Consider the following 21,697-nt stretch of genomic DNA (forward strand, 5'->3'; position numbering starts at 1 on the left):
TAATTGTAGCATTTTTTTAAAACTTGAATTTTACACGAAAGCCTAGTGAAAATTAATTGTGTCCTCATTAAGCATACAAAAAGTATGATAACTCATTAATTAAAAAGAAGAAAAAAGTTTGAAGACCTAAGTATGTATTATATAATTTTCCCTCTATTTTCCATTTAACCACTTTACCATTGAACAGGCTTCAATGTTAAAGTTGATTATCATATGAATATTATATATGTAATATATTTCTTAGTGAGAAAGCTAATATTATTTGTGCAATTTTAGATAATTATTAATCTTAAGTAACAGGTCACCAGTTTATATATATATGACTTGTTAGGTTTCCCATAAGAATTATCAATATAATTCTGACTTATTTGAATTTCTATAGGCTGACATAAACTTGATGTAATAATGTACAATGAAAGGAGTAAAGATTGCAAAAGATCACTGGGGATGCGTCCAGTGATAGACAACAAATCTCACAAATAATAATCTCTGTTAACACTGTGCTCTGCTCCAAAAATTAATGTCAATATTTTTGGAATGTATACTCAACACCCTTGAATTTTCAGGACGCTATGTTGTATAAAAATATTAAGAATTGAATCCTGTTAATTGAATTTAGATGCCAAAGATTTGATGTGGTGATGATGCAATTTAGAAACAGCAAATTTTATGGTTTTTTCCTAAGAAAATATACTTGAGAAATAACCAAAATGGTCTACCATAAACAGGAAGAAAATACGAATTGTAACCAGTATAACAAGCAAACCCTTACTATGTTGTTAAAATATTTTAGTGAGAAATTATTATATGCCAAGCACCATTCTAAGTAATAATTTAATTCTCACGCCTCTATAAAGTTGTATTCTTAGCCCAATTATTCAGAAGAGAAAACTGAATCACAAAGAAATTAACTTAAACAATGAACATCCTTTGAGTTACAACTTCTAAATTACAGAACAATACTTAGCATCCAGGTAATCTTCAAACAGAAGCTGTTTTCTTAATTTAATCAGTATTTTAGACTTCATTTTAAAGAAAACATGGCCAGCATAAAATTTAATTAGTAACTCTTTAATAATGTTAGTAAAATTACAGTAGAATATCACTCAGCTGTATGTGATTTCAATTCTATATTTCCTTTTCATGTACTGTGTCATTTAGCAATTTCATTAAGTGGGTGCTCATATTGTCTTTGTTTCCCAGCTAAGCAAACTGAGGCACAGATTAAATCAATTGCCAGATATCACACAGTTAGGAGTGGACTGTATAATTTTTTTTTCTCTTAGTCGAATATTGTTTGAGACTCAGTGTGTCAGTTTAGCAAATTCTGGTTATCCTATAAATGGTAGTTATAGTAGATATCTTTCACGTGGATTGTGTATGATGCCCTCCTTTCATCTAAGAATCTTAGAACTCTTTCACCTGAGAAATGTTCCTTCCCTGATTCCAATTATGTGACGATAATTGGGAAATTCAAGTTCTTATCATCTCTTGTTGTCTAGTCAGATTAGTCTAGTGGTTGGCATTAGTTTCTAAATAATGCAGTTAATGCAGTCCTGTCTCGACCTAGTTGATTGCTCCAGTAATAGGCATGTGGCCTGAATGAAAATAATTGGATTTCTTCAATGTTTTTCTCCCTAAATTGGAACTGTAACAAAAAAGACAATATTTTAGATGTGAAAATTGAGAATGTTGACTAACATATTATCTTCCATGTATTGAAGGATGATCTGAAATAGGGGATACTGGAAGAGATATGCAGAATGAAGCAGAACCAAAAAAACCCTAATGTTATTTTCATATTTGTTTCCAATCATTTCTGTGGCTCAAACATATTATGGATATTTCCATAGATATATGAGACTTCCAAAAGTTTTTTTTCCCATTGATTCAGTTACTTAGGAGTATTTTCATTGCAAATAAAGGATTATAATAAATGCAATAATTATTTTCAGAGAGTACCTGAATGACAGGAGTGGCATAGGTTAGCCCTAGGTTTTAGTCACATGTAATCTACATCAGCTTACCAGGCTTACCCAACTAACAAAGAATTTATACTATTGTTTAATATGGAAAATTAATTTTTATTATCATCTGTAGTGTGCACAAGAACAGCTTTAGAAAAACTACTATTTTAATTAATCTGCAACTGTCAATGTAAGTAGTGCTTGTAATGAAAATTCTACTTTAAGACATATCCCTAAGATTCCAAACTCTCATACATACTATAGCTTGAATTCCCTCATACATAGAATTTCTAAGTCTTCCTTTGTCAAAGAATGTTAACCAGAAATGGGAATCTGAAAAACAAGTAGAGATGATTACCTGAGTTCTCTCTGGTGTGAGTGTTTACAGGACAAAATATTTGTCTACTATCTCTTTTTGGCAAAAAAGAAGTTGAAGATTTACTCATACTGAAAACTCAGTAGATAACTTACAAAAGAACTTTCAATTTTAAGAAAAAAAAAAAAAAAAAGACTGGTATTTTATTTCTGGTGATGCTAAAGGGTCCCAGATAAAGATGTCATCTACCACTGAGGCCACATACTTAAACAGGGAAATTAACATGATCTTGAAAAGAAACTGACTTTAAAAATCTGCTTTCTTTTTTTATTGAAATATAATTAACATATTATATTAGTTTCAGTTGTACACATAATAATTATATGTTTGTATATATTGTAAAATAATTACCAGAATAACTTTTGTTAGCATCGATCACCACACATAATTACAAGTTTTGTGTGTGTGGTGAGAACTAAGATCAACTTTCTCATGTATAAACAGTATTATTAACTATAATCACTATGGTGTACATGACATCTCCACAACTTATTTTATAACTGGAAGTTTGTACCTTTTGACGACTTTCACCCATTTAACCTACCCCCCAATCCTCACTTCTGACAACCACCTATCTGTTCTCTAACTCTAAGAACTCATTTAAAAATTAATTTTAGATTCCTCATATAATTGAGATCATATGTATTTGCCAAAAAGGATCTGCTTTTTAAAGGGGAAAAAATCTTTTTAAACTTAGAATTTCAGAGGAAAAATGGTACAAATATTCAGAGGAGTTGGTGAGTGCAGAGTCTATATGGATGACTTGAAGGTAAGAGTTTCTTCTTCAAGCAATAATAAAGCAGAATTCATTGTTTATGAGACTGTTGTAGACCAAAAATAGGGCAGTATTGTTTTCTTGTTTGTTTGTTTTTTATTTAATGGAGAGAAATGGGTAGCAAGGCTACATGAACAGAAGGGCAATCATTCTGGGTTAGATAGATTCCTGAGGAAAACTTGCAGGCAAAAGTTGTTCTTTTGTTGACTAGTCAGTGAAATTGGTCTATATATGCAAAGCTTACAGTTTGTTTATATCTTACCTCTTTACAGAAAATAATTTGAGATAAATGCTTAAAGCTGATAGTGTTGCTCAGGAACTAGTCCTTGAATATTCCAGTTAGGATTTCTCAGCTCTATAATAAACCCTCATATCATTTAATATGGATCAATAAAATGTGTAGCTCTCTTTCCTATATTCCTTATTGAAAATAGCAGTATGTATAGACAAAATTGTTGTTCAAATTAGTAATGGGGTAAAAATATAAGAGATGGCCTATAGGAGTAACAGGAAATGCTCACTTTCAAAATATATCTCCCAGTGGTTTGGTAAATACAAAATTTTTAAGAAATGTTAGAAATTCACCCCCTTGATTTGTATTAATTTAGCATTCAGATTTTCCTTGTATATAAAAATGGATAAAGTTGGAAATTTTACCATATTAAGCTTTATTCCTCAGGCATTAATAGTACATATTCTTGTCCAACAATAGGGTTCTGAAATATTGAGGCAGGTGCAAACTTAAAGAACTGTTGTGGGAAGCGGAAAAGGATGTGCAGTATTGGAATAGAGAGAAAAGGAAACTGTTTCTTTGTAAATCTTTTTTTCTCTAGGCTTCTCTGACACTATATTATTTTCTTTATCCCCCTTTCTTCCTACATTCTCTTTGCCTATTTCTTGGTTTCAAATATTATCCAGTAAGAAGGGCTCTCAGAACTTATCTTTATTCTTGACCTCTCTGCTGAATAGTAGCCTTTCACAACTGCTTTCTAGATAAATATACTCATTAACATAGCATTTTTTTTCTTTCTGAGTATATCACTTTCCTCACAAACCTATGCATTCTGTGACAAAATTTTACTTCTGTGAGACATAATAACTGAAATATTTATTCTTCCACCTTCTTGCCACACAAATATTACCAAATATTACTAGGAATGCCACCTGCTAACTCTCTCTTTTTCAACCTCTGCTTTCTAAAAGAGACAGCTAGCAGTGTGCTCCACTATGAGTGATGTGACTTGAATCTGAATATCATGGATGCCATGGGTAAGTCACGTGAGCTTGTAATATTCCTTAGTGGCTAATACTACACCATACATTAAATGCCAAATGGATATTTATTGACCCAAAAAATAAACAATTTAACTTCTCTCTTCCGTATTATTTGTTTGTATAATATTCTTTGCCTACATAACTTGTTATTGGCAATAAACAAAATATAAAGCACTAGGCAATACCATTTCACATTCATCAAACTGATAATACTTTTAAAATAACAATATTAAGGTAGCAGGGACAGGTGAGATTGGGGAACAGTATGGACTCTGATATTCTCTCGATTAGAGTGTAAATGTGTATAATTATTTTGGAAAAGAGTTTACAATATCTAGTAAGTTTACAACACAGTGATTTAACCTTAGTGAAACTCTCAAATCACATAAGTTTATTCTATTAGTCAGGGTTCTCCTGAAACAGAGCCATCAGATGAGACACAGAGAGAGAGAGAGTTTTTGTTTTTTTTTTAAGGAATTGGCTTATGCGATAGTTAGGGATGGCAAGTCTGAAACCCACAGGACAAGGCAGCAGGCTGGAAATTCAGTTAAGAGTTGAGGCTTATCTTCACAGTCTGCAGGACAAGCTAGCATGCTAAAACCTCAGGCAGGTTTCCCTGCTGATGTCTTGAGACAGAATTTCTTCTTCAAGAAATCTCATTCTTTCTTCTCAAGACCTTCAACTGACTGGATAAGGCTCACACATTGTAGGTGCTTTACTGAAAGTCAACTGTAAACAAACTTCCATAGCAACCTCTAGTCTAGTGTTTGACCAAACAACTAGGCACCATAGCATAACTAAATTGACACATAAACATTAAATATCACAAGTCATATTTTAAAAAGTTAAATATTTCATCCAAAAATTAATTTATTGAATTACTACATTTTGGGGCTTTAATAGTTTGCCAAGACATCAGACATTGCATATATTAAGCCTAACAGAATGTCCCTCTTAATAAAAGTTAATTATACTATTATTTCTGAGGCTAAATAAAATATGCAGCTTAAAAGATTAAGGAATTAAGGTAGTTTCCAGTATAGCATAATTTATAAACTACATGTGTTTTATGCCTATGGGGAATTGGTTTGGAGGTCGTTTAAATATATTTACTTTGTTCTAAAGATAAAGGTCTACTGTTTGCACCTTCTTAAATGTTGTGCCATTATTTTAGCTACAATTTACCTTTCATCATTATCAATTGGTTTCTTGTTACATAGCTTGAAAACACCAAAGACAGTCCTATAGTTGTAGATGATACTCTTGATGAGAACTGACAAATGCTTACTGCGATGTGATAATGTTCTGGTCAAATTTGCAAAGGCTAATTCTTTGAACCTACCAAATAATTCAAACTAAATGTTAATATTTTTTTCTTCTAAATTTATCTTGCATGTCTCATCCCTGAATGGAAGTCTATTTCAAATGTAAGGTTAAGATAACCCCAGTGCTAATATTGATCTAAAATGTGTTGATATTTAATTAACAAAAGTTATCTGGGTGAGGGGGATAGCCACTATTGAGAACAAAAAGGAATATGCACATATGGATAGATCTATTTTAGATTAATTTTAATGAAATAACTGATTTACATCCACGCTTTGGGCCTATGGACAATTTTTATTTTTTGCCTCAACACCAATTCACTATTTATAATTCTATTTCATGTGTTAGAAAACAAAGCTAATACTATTGCATTACAGTGAATTACTGCCTTTCTATTTTGTTTTCATATACAAGTAGCTAACACAAAGAATAAAAATATTAAAAAAAAATAAGAATAATTTAGATACTCTGAATAATTTACAACATTTTATAACACTCATTCCATGTAAGAGTAAACCCTTATATGAAAGAATTTGGTGGCATATTGGTGGAGACAGGTTTTACAATTGTCATGACTCACTGTTTTCTAGTAAATGCAGAAATAGCTCTGACGTTAATCTTCCATATCAAAATAAAATGAGCAGCCACCTGCTCTAATGACTTCTCATTGTTCTGAAGTGGCTGTTGAGCCAGACAGTAGCTGGAGAAGGAAATGTCTTATGATGCCAGTGGTTTGTTTACCTAATTCTACTTTAACTCATTTTACTTGATTTTTCAAATGGTATTTATGGTTTTCTTCTGATTATAAAAGTAATGTATTTCCATTGAGAATACAGAGAAAATTTACCTCCATTTTAAACACTTAGAAATTTAGTAATTAATTTTCTTAATATTTTCAGTGCATATGTAATTTTAAATTAAAAAGGAAAGATATCATATGTACAATTTTCTACCCACCATATTTCATTTAATAAACTATTGTGACTGTTTTATAATATTAAAATATTTTTAAAACATACTTTACTGATGTTGTAATATTTTTGCCTTTATCAATATGGTAATTTATCTAACCAGCCTACCACTGTTCAAAATTTAAGTTGTTTCAATTTCTGGATAATATAAATGAATAGAACTTTAAATAGGACTTTAACCTATAGGTTAAGTTTTTTTACATAAAGACTTTTGAAAAATTCAAAGGTTTGCAATGAACATTGCCAGCTTGCTTTCTAGAAATTTTAATCAACTTACACGACCAGCAACACTGAATGAAACAGGCCATTCAGATGTATCATTGTTACTTATAAATTAACTACTAAATTCTACCTTTTCCAAGTTAATACATAGAAAATCATATCACTTTGTTATGGTTTGCCAGTCTTTGACATTTTTGTGTGGTTGTCACATAATTTTTTTTAAATTTGTATTTCATAATTTGGGAATTGTCTATCCTTTATTTCTGCCATTTTTTAAAAAAGAGTACCTCATATTACTAAAATCAAACCAAAACAAAACAAAATTTAAAATTCTATATGGATTAAGAATGTCTACACTTTTCTGTCATGTATGTTCTAAATCTAAGTTCTAAGGTTATAATAAATTTTCAATACCACATACATTATTTTTGATGTCAAATTACTTTAATTTAAACCACTAATTTTCTCTCCATGGTCTTTTCATTTATTATATTTATAAATAGCACTAGAAAATATATGCATAGTACTGTTTAATATTTTAATATCAAAATACATGTATGTTTCAGATTTTTAAAATTAAGATCACAACATATATATATGCAAATACATAAGATCATAGCAAATATATATAAATTATCTATCCAACTAATTTCATTTAATAAAATAAAGTGTTACAATTTTATGATAGTAAATATTTTGGAAATTAATTCTTGTGTCCTCTCTCTTCGTCTTGTACTATTTCTTCCATAACTCACTTCTCTTTTCCTTGATTTTTGTCTTTGTTTTTGAGTTTAGTATTTTTTTTTCTGGTACATCAAAAAGTTTTTAAGGATATGCTTTATTATTATTTTATCTGAGACATATAAATTTTTTCTCAAATATTAAATGTGCATTTCACATTGTGAATGGATGTTCCCAAAATATGTTCTCAAATATTGTATTTATTTTAGTGATTTTTTCTTTATTTTTAAAATAGTGATTTTTCTTTCTTAGGACACCTATGATTCTTTAGGTTGAGTTCAACATTATCTGTCTTCCTTTTCACTCTATGATTCTTTACCCTTCATTTTAAGGGGTATATTCAAGTCTATCAATCACATTGACATCAGTTATTCTCTCCAAAGCATTTCTCCTCTAATTTTTTTCTATTTTTCTATTAATTTTTAGTTTCCTTGTAATATTTCTGTATTTCATACATCTAACTTTCACTTCATCTTTTTTCTTTTATTTTCATATATGGCTTTATTTTTTGTTTCAATTGCTATTCTATAGAAGCCAAACATTCTTTCATATTATTGGTGTTAATAATCTTTACAAATCTTTCTTCCATTATGTTTTATATATAGTTTTCCTATTCGATTTTCTTCTGAGAGTCAATAAGAAGCTTTCCTTTCCTTTTTCTATATGAATTTTTATATGTAAATTGTATTTTCTTTTAAATCATTCTTAGTAAAATGAGATTTACCCAGATTCTCTACTTGTTGGTAGCTCCAATGAGTCTCTGCATGACATTTCAACTTTCTTTGGAAATGCCATATAGTTTAGGAAAGATGCAATATCTGGTGCTATCTTGCTTATACAGGCAGCTCACCAGACATTAGCCATTTATTAACTCTCTGACACTTGATATAGTGTTAAACTATGATCCTCAGTAGTCTGGAGAATCAAGCTGTGAATATTTTGTTAGGACTATACACAATATAGATGTAAAATATCTGACATATTATCTGGTCCAAATTAGGCAAATAAATAACTGGAGTTATTACAATTCTATGGTGTTCAGCCATGTTCTGGGTTACAGTCTTGATTTTTTCTGTGCTGTTCAGTTTCTAGGTATTTTTAAAATTCTTGATGGGTGTGACTCTTCTAGTAACATGATCAGTTAAATTTCATGAATTTACTCATTAAAATTTTTCTTTCATGACAGAAGAGGTGCTGAACCTAAATAACAAGTCTATTTGATAACCAAAAGTGGTTGTAGTGATTTAAGTGCAAAGGAGTCATAAGAAGGCTTTATGGAAGAATATGGAGGGAGGAATAAATATTTTGATGAACTAAATTCTTATAACCATGCATGTGAACATAGTTTGTATTACATAATCCTCAATTTTCTAAAAGTGTGTTTAAAAAGTTGTTGAAAAGTCAGAGGTTATGAGAATTAGAATGCACTTTACATTTAGAAAAATTTTGAATATTTGTACTGCTTTTATTATATGATACTATAATAATGCTAACATATTAATAAATATTTATAAAGTGTATATTAGATAATAAAATGGCAATATAATATTTTATTTTAATTATTAGCATTTTAAAAGCTTCTTTGGAGCATAGGTGAAACATTCTCTGACATGAATCGTACCAATGTTTTCTTAGGTCTCCCAAGGCAATAGAAATAAAAACAAAAATAAACAAATGGGACCTAATCAAACTTACAAGCTTTTGCACAACAAAGGAAACCAAACAACAACAACAACAGCAACAAAAACCCCAAAAGACAACCTACGGAATGGGAGAAAATATTTGCAAATGATGTGACAGACAAGGGCTTAATCTCCAAAATATACAAACAATTCATACAACTCAACAACAACAACAGCAAAACAAATAACCCAATCAAAATATGGGCAGAAGAACTTAATAGACATTTCTCCAAAGAGGACATACAGATGGCCAGTAAGCACATGAAAAGGTGCTCAACATCACTAATTATTAGAGAAATACAAGTCAAAACTACAATGAGGTACCACCTCACACTGGTCAGGATGGCCATCATTAAAATGGGTACAAATAACAAATCGTGGAGCGGATTTGGAGAAAAAGGAACCCTACTACACCACTGGTGGGAATGTAAGTTGGTACAGCCACTATGGAAAACAGTATGGAGGTTTCTCAGAAAACTAAAAATAGAATTACAATATGATCCAGCAATCCCACTCTTGGGAATATATCCAGACAAAGCTATAATTCAAAAAGATACAGGCACCCCTATGTTCATAGCAGCACTGTTCACAATAGCCAAAACATGGACACAACCTAAATGTCTATCAACAGATGAATGGATAAAGACATGTGGTACATATATAAAATGGAATACTACTCAGTCATTAAAAAAGAACAAAATAATGTTATTTGAAGCAACATGGATGCAACTAGAGGTTATCATACTAAGTGAAATAAGTCTGAAAGATAAAAACAAGTATCATATGCTATCACTTATATGTGGAATCTAAACTACGGTGCAAATGAACCTATCTACAAAACAGAAACAGACTCATAGACATAGAGAACAGACTTGTGATTGCCAAGGGGAAGGGGGGAGGGAGAGGAATGGACTGGGAGTTTGGGGTTGATAGATGCAAACTCTTACATTTAGAATGGATAAACAAGGTCTCAATGTATAGCACAGGGAGCTATTGAATATCCTGTGATAAACCATAATGGAAAAGAATATAAAAACAGAATGTATATATGTGTATAACTGAGTCACTTTGCTGTACAGCAGAGATTGCCACAACATTGTAAATCAACTATATTTCAATTAAAAAATTAAAAAAATTAATGAATAAATAAAAACTTCATTGGTATGGGAATTATATTTATTAAAATTGTTGGTCTAAGTTTTTTATTCTCTTATTCCATAAATCAAGATATTGATCAAATGCCCTTTCTCCAATGCTGACAATTCATTGAAACTAAAATAATTCTTATGACTATCCTATCTTCAAATTTTTAAAATTTTATTTACCAATGTTTTCTGCTTTGAACAGTTATCTATGACTTTGAAAGCATGCAGACGCTGGCATAGACTAGATAGAACTTCAAGCTATAGGCACAGATAAAATTTGTCTGTACATATTGAAATAAATTTCTAGACACAAGACAGAGCCACTCCTGCCCAGAATACCACATCAGCAAACCAAGCTTTCTTGTTTCTGTAAATTTTGTGTTTGACCATAAATGAAGTATATGCAGTCGCCAATCACCAAATACCAAGTCTTCTCTGGACTATATACTTGTTTCATTGTTCCTTGATCTTTCTAAATAAGGTCAGATTTGTAACCCCGGGCAATTTTGCCCTGTTTTTATGTGCTGCTTCTAACACTCTGTAAAACTCACTCACGCCCAAAATCGTTCAGAAAGAGTGCTCTGTTGCTTGTAAGGCACTGTACTTCCTCAGTCCGTGGATTGTTTTCCCTTGAACGGAGGACGTCACATTCTTTATTAAATTGTTTTACTTTTGATGTTTGACTGTTTTGGTGACAAGAGGGAACCTGAAGACAACTGCTGAACATTCCAAGACAGCTCCCAAACACAGGCAAAGATACCCACAGAGCCCTTTGGCCTGCTGCCTCTTCAGCCAGTCTCTGAGATCTCCAGTAAGGTTCTCTTGGATTGAATTCCACTTATTTTGCATTCTGAGCTCTTCAAGTTTGTTTCTGTTAATGCCCCTGGGTGGAAAATTGCAGTGTGATAGACTCCAGATTTTTTACAGTGAGACCTAGTGGGCCTCAACATTTGGGTTTGTGGCCAACTTCATCTACCAGGTAAATGCCTTCAAGAGGTCCTAAATAGGTCTCAGTAGCTGTGTACAGGCAGCCAGAAACATTACATCTGTTTGAATTGGGTAGGATTACTTCAAAAAGGGAAAATAATGGGTACCCCTCAATCTAAAGAAAGCAAGATGACAGCCACTGGAGGACTCAGAAAAGCTTTGAGGTAAATCCACAGCATAAACTGGTAGAGGACTCAGGGAAATAAATTAAGACAAGCGATTTGGACCATTTTGACCAATGGAGCATCAAAATATAAGTAGGCACAAGTTAGACTATTAAAAGCCTTTAGCACATCTGCCACTATAAAGAAATCTTCTCATGAAAGGCATAATATATCTGTTGTCAATGGGAATCTCAGAAGCCAAAGCCACAAAATTGGTGGACACACATCAAGCACTTGAGAATTATTAGAACCCTCACCACCTAACTCTAAGACTCCTTTCCTAGGATAAGTTGGTCACAGAATGGGTTAGGTTGACACTAGGTCACTTGCCAACATCAAGAAAGTTTTCATTCAATGAGAAACACTGTAAAATACCATAAAATTCCTAATCCAGCGCACATCCATTAATTTGGCTCTGAGGGACCCAAGGTTTAGCTATAGAAATGGGATCCTCAAGTTTAAAGAATTGAGTGTGTCCCATTCCAGCATACCTGCTTATTTTATGTCTAAAAACTGTGGTCCTGGAAGATGTAGATATCTACAAAAATGGCAAAATCTTACAAAGATAACCTAGAATTAAAATGGTCATTATGGGAAATGTTCCAATTAGACAAGGTCAATCATTTAAGAAGTGCACTTGAAAACAGAGTCTCCCAAATCAAACAAACAGAATGGGATATCTTTTATAATTGGCATGCAGAAGCCTTCAAAAGCCTTTTTTTTAATTAATTTTTATTGGAGTATATTTGTTTTACAACGTTGTGTTAGTTTCTGCTGTACAACAAAGTGAATCAGCTATACATATACATATACCCCCTATTTTTTGGATTCCCTTCCCATTTACGTCACCACAGAGCATTGAGTAGAGTTCTCTGAACTATACAGTAGGTTCTCACTGGTTATCTATGTATATTTTATACATAGTACTGTATATGTGTCAATCCCAATCTCCCAATCCATTCCACCCCTTCGTTCCCCCCTTGGTATCCATATGTCCGTTCTATACGTCTGTGTCTCTATTTCTTCTTTGCAAATAAGTTCATCTGTATCATTTTTCTGGATTCCACATACAAGCAATATTACACAATATTTGTTTTTCTCTTTCTGACCTACTGCACTCTGTATGACAGACTCTGGGTCCATCCACCTCACTATAAATAATTCAATTTCATTTCTTTTGATGGCTGAGTAATATTCCACTGTATATATGTGCCACATCTTCTTTATTCATTCATCTGTTGAGGGACATTTAGATTGCTTCCATGTCCTGGCTACTGTAAATAGTGCTGCAATGAACATTGGGGTACTTGTATCTTTTTGAATTATAGTTTTCTCTAGGTATATGCCCAGGAGTGGGATTTCTGGGTCATATGGTAGTTCTATTTTTAGTTTTTGAAGGAACCACCATACTGTTCTCCATAGTGGCTGTATCAATTTACATTCCCACCAACAGGGTAAGAGGGTTCCCTTTTCTCCACCTCCTCTCCAGAATTGATTGTTTGTAGATATTTTGATGATGAACATTCTGACCAGTGAGAGGCGATACATCATTGTAGTTTTGATTTGCATTTCTCTAATACTTAGTGATGTTGAGCAGCTTTTCATATGTTTGTGGGCCATCTGTATGTTTTCTTTGGTGAAATGCCTACTTAGGTCTTCAGCCCATTTTTTGATTGTGTTGTTTGTTTTTTTGATATTGAGCTGCATGTTCTGCTTGTATATTTTGGAGATTAATCCCTTGTCAGTTGCTTTGTTTGTAAATATTTTCTCCCATTCTGAGGGTTGTCTTTTCATCTTGCTTATGGTTTCCTTTGCTGTGCAAAAGCTTTTAAATTTAATTATGTCCCATTTGTTTATTTTTATTTTCATTACTCTAGGAGGTGGGTCAAAAAATGTCTCGCTGTAACTTATGTCAGAGTGTTCTGTCTATGTTTTCCTCTAAGAGTTTTATAGTGTCTGGCCTTACATTTATGTCTTTAATTCATTTTGAGTTTATTTTTGTGTATGGTGTTAGGAAGTGTTCTAATTTCATTGTTTTACATGTAGCTGATTAGTTTTCCCAGCACCACTTATTGAAGAGACTGTCTTTTCTCCATTGTATATTCTTGCCTGCTTTGTCATAGATTAGGTGACCATAAGTGCATGGGTTTATCTCTGGGCTTTCTATCCTGTTCCACTGATCAATCTTTCTTTCTTTCTTTCTTTCTTTTTTGTGCTAGTACCATACTGTTTTGATTACTGTATGTTTGAAGTATAGTCTGAAGTCAGGGAGCCTGATTCCTCCAGCTCTTTTTCCTTTTCTCTAGATTGCTTTGGCTATTCAGGGTCTTTTGTGTTTCTGTACAAATTTTAAGAATTTTTTGCTCTAGATCTGTGAAAAAATGCCCTTGGTATTTTGATATATATTGCATTGAATCTGTAGATTGCTTTGGGTAGTATAGTCATTTTCACAATATTGATTGTTCCAGTCCAAAAACATGGTATATCTCTCCATTTGTTTGTGTTGTCTTTGATTTCTTTCAACAGTATCTTATAGTTTTCTGAGTAGAGGCCTTTTGCCTTTTTAGGTAGGTTTATTCCTAAGTATTTTATTCTTTATGTTGCAATAATACTTGGGATTGTTTCCTTAATTTCTCTTTCTGATCTTTCGTTGTTAGTGTTTAGTAATATAAGAGATTTTTGTGTATTAATTTTGTATCCTACAACTTTACAAAATTCATTGATTAGCTCTAGTTGTTTTCTGGTGGCATCTTTAGGATTTTCTATGTGTAGTGTCATGTTAACTGCAAACAGTGACAGTTTTACTTCTTTTCCAATTTGGATTCCTTTTATTTATTTTTCTTCTCTGATTGCCATGGCTAGGAGTTTCAAAACTATGTGGAATAAAAGAGGTAAGAGTGGGCATCCTTTTCTTGTTTCTGAACTTAGAGGAAATGCTTTCAGTTTTTCACCATTGAGAATGATATTTTCTGTGAGTTTGTCATATATGGCCTTTATTATGTTAAGGTAGTTTCCCTCTATGCCCATTTCCTGGAGAGTTTCTATGATAAATGGGTGTTGAAAATTTTTTTTTTAATTAATTATTTATTTATTTATTTTTGGCTGTGTTGGGTCTTCGTTTCTGTGCGAGGGCTTTCTCTAGTTGCGGCAAGTGGGGGCCACTCTTCATCACGGTGCACGGGCCCCTCACTATCGCGGCCTCTCTTGTTGCAGAGCACAGGCTCCAGACACGCAGGCTCAGCAATTGTGGCTCACGGGCCCAGTTGCTCCGTGGCATGTGGGATCCTCTCAGACCAGGGCTCGAACCTGTGTCCCCTTCATTGGCAGGCAGACTCTCAACCACTGTGCCACCAGTGAAGCCCCTGGGTGTTGAATTTTATCAAAATTTTTTCTACATCTATTGAGATGATCATATGGTTTTTATTCTTCAATTTGTTAATATGGTGTATCATATTGGTTGATTTGCATATATTGAAGAATCCTTGTATCCCTCGGATAAATCCCACTTGATCATGGTGTATAATCCTTTCAATGTGTTTTTGGATTCAGTTTGCTAGTATTTTGTTAAGGATTTTTGTGTCTATGTTCATCAGTGATATTGGCCTGCAATTTTCTTTTTTTGTGATATCTTTGTCTGGTTTTATATCAGGGTGACAGTGGCCTCATATAATGAGCTTGAGAGTGTTCGATCCTCTACAATTTTTTGAAGAGTTTGAGAATGATAGGTGCTAGCTCTTCTCTAGAATTCACCTGTGAAGCCACCTGGGCCTGGACTTGGGTTTGCTGGAAGAATTTTAATCACAGTACTTGTGGTTGGTCTGTTCTTATTTTCTGTTTCTTCTTGGTTCAGTCTTGGAAGGTACAACCTTCCAAGAATTTGTCCATTACTTCCAGGTTGCTCATTTTTTTGGCATATAGTTGCTTGTAGTAGTCTCTTATGGTCCTTCGTATTTCTGTGGTGTCCATTGTAACGTCTCCTTTTTTCTTTCTAATTTTTGATTTGTGTCCTCTCCCTTTTTTTCCTGATGAGTCTGGCTAAACGTTTATCAGTTTTGCTTATCCCCTCAAAGAACCAACTTTTGGTTTCATTCATCTTTGCTATTGTTTTCTTTGTTTCTATTACATTTATTTCTGCTCTGATCTTTATGATTTCTTTCCTTCTACTAACTTTGGGTTTTTTTGTTCTTCTTTCTCTAATTGATTTAGGTGTACAGGTAGGAGGTTTATTTGGATTTTTTCTTGTTTCTTGAGGTGGGATTGTATTGCTATAAACTTCCCTCTTAGAACTGCTTTTGCTGCATCCCATAGGATTTGGGTTGTCGTGTTTTGGTTGTCATTTGTTTCTAGGTATTTTTTAATTTCCCCTTTGATTTTGTCCATGATCCATTGGTTATTTAGTAGCATATTGTTTAGGCTCCATGTGCTTGTGTTTTTTGGGGTTTTTTTTTAACATCTTTTTTGGAGTATAATTGCTTTACAATGTTGTGTTAGTTTCTGTTGTATAACAAAGTGAATCAGCTATATGTATACATATATCCCCATATCCCCTCTCTCTTGTGTCCCTTCCACACTCCATATCCCACCCTTCTAGGTGGTCACAAAGCACTGAGCTGATCTCCCTGTGCTATGCAGCTGCTTCTCACTAGCTATCTATTTTACATTTGGTAGTATATATATGTCAATGCTACTCTCTCACTTCGTCCCAGTTTACTCTTGCCCTCCCCCATGTCCTCAAGTCCATTCTCTACATCTGCATCTTTATACCAGTCCTGTACCTAAGTTCGTCAGAACCTTTTTTTTTTTTAAGGTTCCATATATACGTGTTAGCATACGGTATTTGTTTTTCTCTTTCTGACTTACTTCATTCTGCTTCTATATTTTACAGGTTTTTTTCTGTAGTTGATTTGTAATCTCATAGCATTGTGGTAAGAAAAAATGCTTCATGTGATTTCAATTTTCTCATATTTACCAACGCTTGATTTGTGATCCATGATGTGATCTACCCTGGAGAATATCCCTTGTGCACTTGAGAAGAAAGTGTATTCTGCTGCTTTTGGATGGAATGTCCTATAAATATCAATTAATTCTATCTGGTCTAATATGTCATTTAAGGCTTGTGTTTCCATATTAGTTTTCTGTCTTGATGATCTCTCCATTGTTGTAAGTGGAGTGTTAAAGTCCCTTATTATTTTTGTGTTACTGTCAATTTGTCCTTTTATGGCTGTTAGCATTTGTCTTTTGTATTGAGGTACTCCTATGTTGGGTGCATAAATATTTACAATTGTTACATATTCTTCTTAGATTGATCCCTTGAACATTATGTAGTGTGCTTCCTTGTCTCTTGTAATACTCTTTATTTTAAAGTCTATCTTCTCTAATATGAGTATTGCTACTACAGCTTTCTTTTGATTTCCATTTGTATGGAATATCTTTTTCCATCCCCTCACTTTCAGTCTGTATATGTCCCTAGGTCTGAAGTGGGTCTCTTGTAAACAGCATACATACAGGTCTTGTTTTTGTGCCCACTCAGCTAGTCTGTGTCTTTTGGTTTGAGCATTTAGTCCATTTACATTTGAGGTAATTATTGATATATATGTTCCTATTACCATTTTCTTAATAGTTTTGGGTCTGTTTTTGTATGTCTTTTCCTTTTTTGTGTGTTTTCTGCTATTTGGTAAAAAGGCTTTAAGATTCCACAATAGCTTCATTGAAAGATTGATTGCAAATGTCTGATGAAAAGTTGCAGACATTAGTGGTATCTAAAACAAAAGATTATAAGACTGACATGACTCATAATATTCCTCTCTGTTGTCCTTTTAGCTGAGTACTCAGTCTAATAATCCTCTAACTGAATTGCCTTTCTACTTTAAAGAGACTACAGGGCCATAAAGAGAAGTCCACCAAGTAAGTGGCCTTATTACTGCAACCAGGTCCAAGGCCATAAACCTAAAACACCTGGACCTTCCCCTTTTTACCTCCAAGGATCTCATCATCAAAACAATGGCCCAGAACTTGATGTCTCATTTGCAATCATAAAAAACATTGGGAAAAATACTATCCTCAAGGGTTTTGTCAAATCCTTCCACACCAACTCTAATGTCCCTTTGCTTATCCTCAGTGGAAGGATTCAATATACACCCCTCTGAGTATTAACAGGACTCCAATAGATTATCTGGTAAACTGCTACTAGTTATTATTTTAAACAGCCAGGGGGAAACTAAAATTAAAATTAGGGGAAAATCTTGCCAAGTATTTGTAGATACTAGGGCTATACTCTCTACTTTAAACCCCACTTGCTTGGGAGCCTTCAGATGGGATCCTGGAAAAACTGTCTGGCCAGTGAAAAATTCCTACCAGAGAATTTTTACCAGATTCAGCTCTCCCAGCCCTCCTTAGGGCCTTGTTGAAAAAGGAAGGTAAAATTTCACATTGTCCCCTCCTTTCCTAATCCAGACTTTTGTGAATAAACCATCCAAATTCACTGTTTATTGATATTTTTCTCCCCAGTGTATGGCAATTGCCTTCATAATTTGTCTCATCTTTTTTTTTTTTTAACATCTTTATTGGAGTATAATTGCTTTACAATGGTGTGTTAGTTTCTGCTTTATAAGAAAGTGAATCAGCTATACATATACATATGTTCCCATATCTCTTCCATCTTGCATCTCCCTCCCTCCCACCCACCCGATCCCACTACTCTAGGTGGTCACAAAGCACAGAGCTTATCTCCCTGTTCTATGTGGTTGCTTCCCACTAGCTATCTATTTTACGTTTGGTAGTGTATATATGTCCATGCCACTCTCTCACTTTGTCACATCTTACCCTTCCCCCTCCCCATATCTTCAAGTCCATTCTCTAGTAGGTCTGTGTCTTTATTCCTGTCTTGCCACTAGGTTCTTCATGACATTTTTTTCCCCTTAGATTCCATATATATGTGTTAGCATACTGTATTTGTTTTTCTATTTCTGACTTAATTCACTCTGTATGACAGACTCTAACTCCATCCACCTCACTACAAATAACTCCATTTCGTTTCTTTTTATGGTTGAGTAATATTCCATTGTATATATGTGCCACATCTTCTTTATCCATTCATTCGATGATGGACATTTAAGTTGCTTCCATGTCCTGGCTATTGTACATAGAGCTGCAATGAACATTTTGGTACATGACTCTTTTTGAATTATGGTTTTCTCAGGGTAAATGTCCAGTAGTGGGACTGCTGGGTCATATGGTTGTTCTATTTTTAGGTTTTTAAGGAACCTCCATACTGTTCTCCATAGTGGCTGTATCAATTTACATTCCCACCAACAGTGCAAGAGTGTTCCCTTTTCTCCACACCCTCTCCAGCATTTATTGTTTCTAGATTTTTTGATGATGGCCATTCTGACCGGTGTGAGATGATACCTCATTGTAGTTTTGATTTGCATTTCTCTAATGATTAATGATGTTGAGCATTCTTTCATGTGTCTGTTGGCAATCTGTATATCTTCTTTGGAGAAATGTCTATTTAGGTCTTCTGCCCATTTTTGGATTGGGTTGTTCGTTTTTTTGTTATTGAGCTGCATGAGCTGCTTGTAAATCTTGGAGATTAATCCTTAGTCAGTTGCTTCATTTGCAAATATTTTCTCCCATTCTGAGGGTTGTCTTTTGGTCTTGTTTATGGTTTCCTTTGATTCACAAAAGCTTTTAAGTTTCATTAGGTCCCATTTGTTTATTTGTGTTTTTATTTCCATTTCTCTAGGAGCTGGGTCAAAAAGGATCTTGCTGTGATTTATGTCATAGAGTGTTCTGCCTATGTTTTCCTCTAAGAGTTTGATAGGGTCTGGCCTTACACTTAGGTCTTTAATCCATTTTGAGTTTATTTTTGTGTATGGTGTCAGGGAGTGTTCTAATTTCATACTTTTACATGTAGCTGTCCAATTTTCCCAGCACCACTTATTGAAGAGGCTGTCTTTTCTCCACTGTATATGCTTGCCTCCTTTATCAAAGAGAAGGTGACCATATGTGCGTGGGCTTATCTCTGGGCCTTCTATCCTGTTCCATTGATCTATATTTCTGTTTTTGTGCCAGTACCAAACTGTCTTGATTACTGTAGCTTTGTAATATAGTCTGAAGTCAGGGAGCCTGATTCCTCCAGCTCCATTTTTCGTTCTCAAGATTGCTTTGGCTATTCGGGGTCTTTTGTGTTTCCATACAAATTGTGAAATTTTTTGTTCTAGTTCTGTGAAAAATGCCAGTGGTAGTTTGATAGGGATTGCATTGAATCTGTAGATTGCTTTGGGTAGCAGAGTCATTTTCACAATGTTGATTCTTCCAATCCAAGAACATGGTATATCTCTCCATCTATTTGTATCATCTTTAATTTCTTTCATCAGTGTCCTATAATTTTCTGCATACAGGTCTTTTGTCTCCTTAGGTAGGTTTATTCCTAGATATTTTATTCTTTTTGTTGCAATGGTAAACGGGAGTGTTTTCTTAATTTCACTTTCAGATTTTTCATCATTAGTATACAGGAATGCAAAAGATTTCTGTGCATTAATTTTGTATCCTGCTACTTTACCAAATTCATTGATTAGCTCTAGTAGTTTTCTGGTAGCATCTTTTGGATTTTCTATGTATAGTATCATGTCATCTGCAAACAGTGACAGCTTTACTTCTTCTTTTCCGATTTGGATTCCTTTTATTTCTTTTTTTTCTCTGATTGCTGTGGCTAACACTTCCAAAACTATGTTGAATAATAGTGGTGAGAGTGGGCAACCTTGTCTTGTTCCTGATCTTAGTGGAAATGGTTTCAGTTTTTCACCATTGAGGACAATGTTGGCTGTGGGTTTGTCATATACGGCCTTTATTATGTTGAGGAAAGTTCCCTCTATGCCTACTTTCTGCAGGACTTTTATCATAAATGGGTGTTGAATTTTGTCGAAAGCTTTCTCTGCATCTATTGAGATGATCATATGGTTTTTCTCCTTCAGTTTGTTAATATGATGTATCACGTTGATTGATTTGCGTATATTGAAGAATCCTTGCATTCCTGGAATAAACCCCACTTGATCATGGTGTATAATCCTTTTAATGTGCCGTTGGATTCTGTTTGCTAGTATTTTGTTGAGGATTTTTGCATCTATGTTCATCAGTGATATTGGCCTGTAGTTTTCTTTCTTTGTGACATCTTTTTCTGGTTTTGGTATCAGGGTGATGGTGGCCTCGTAGAATGAGTTGGGGAGTGTTCCTCCCTCTGCAATATTTTGGAAGAGTTTGAGAAGGATGGGTGTTAGCTCTTCTCTAAATGTTTGATAGAATTCGCCTGTGAAGCCATCTGGTCCTGGGCTTTTGTGTGTTGGAAGATTTTTAATCACAGTTTCAATTTCAGTGCTTGTGATTGGTCTGTTCATATTTTCTATTTCTTCCTGGTTCAGTCTTGGCAGGTTGTGCATTTCTAAGAATCTGTCCTTTTCCTCCAGGTTGTCCATTTTATTGGCATAGAGTTGCTTGTAGTAATCTCTCATGATCGTTTGTATTTCTGCAGCATCAGTGGTTACTTCTCCTTTTTCATTTCTAATTCTATTAATTTGAGTCTTCTCCGTTTTTCTTTTGATGAGTCTGGCTAATGGTTTATCAGTTTTGTTTATCTTCTCAAAGAACCAGCTTTTAGTTTCATTGATTTTTGCTATTGTTTCCTTCATTTCTTTTTCATTTATTTCTGATCTGATCTTTATGATTTCTTTCCTTCTGTTAGCTTTGGGGTTTTTTTGTTCTTCTTTCTCTAATTGCTTTAGATACAAGGTTAGGTTGTTTATTTGAGATGTTTCCTGTTTCTTGATGTAGGCTTGTATTGCTATAAACTTCCCTCTTAGAACTGCTTTTCCTGCATCCCATAGGTTTTGGATCATCGTGTCTCCATTGTCATTTGTTTGTAGGTATTTTTTGATTTCCCCTTTGATTTCTTCAGTGATCACTTCGTTATTAAGTAGTGTATTGTGTAGCCTCCATGTGTTTGTATTTTTTACAGATCTTTTCCTGTAATTGATATCTAGTCTCATAGCGTTGTGGTCGGAAAAGATAC

The sequence above is a fragment of the Eubalaena glacialis genome, chromosome 16, assembly GCF_028564815.1.
Source record: "Eubalaena glacialis isolate mEubGla1 chromosome 16, mEubGla1.1.hap2.+ XY, whole genome shotgun sequence".
In the NCBI taxonomy this organism is placed as follows: Eukaryota; Metazoa; Chordata; class Mammalia; order Artiodactyla; family Balaenidae; genus Eubalaena; species Eubalaena glacialis.